This window comes from Austrofundulus limnaeus, unplaced genomic scaffold, assembly GCF_001266775.1.
Source record: "Austrofundulus limnaeus strain Quisiro unplaced genomic scaffold, Austrofundulus_limnaeus-1.0 Scaffold242, whole genome shotgun sequence".
Classification (NCBI taxonomy): domain Eukaryota; kingdom Metazoa; phylum Chordata; class Actinopteri; order Cyprinodontiformes; family Rivulidae; genus Austrofundulus; species Austrofundulus limnaeus.
Genome location: NW_013952644.1, coordinates 1 through 383, shown reverse-complemented (window position 1 = coordinate 383; position 383 = coordinate 1).

Below are 383 nucleotides of genomic sequence, written 5' to 3'. Positions count from 1 at the left end.
ACCTGATGAGGAGCCCCTCTCTGAGCCAGCTCCACCGCCCAGGAGGACGTCCCGCATCCCTGTGAGCGTCCGACGCCTCAACAGACCTGTTCCTGGACCTGCTGCAGCTGTGGAGCCACGACGGAGGTCCCGCATCCCTGTGAGCATCCGACGCCTCCTCAAAACACCTGGTCAGCTGTGAACCTCATCCAGCCCTGAGGAGAGTCTGTCTCTGGACCACCAGCATCTGGGAGGAGACGACGTTATCACACAACATCTGTCCAGCTGAGACATCTATGTACTCTAATGTTGAGACATCACAACACACCACATCTGTCCAGCTGAGACATCTATGTACTCTAATGTTGAGACATCACAACACACCACATCTGTCCAGCTGAGAC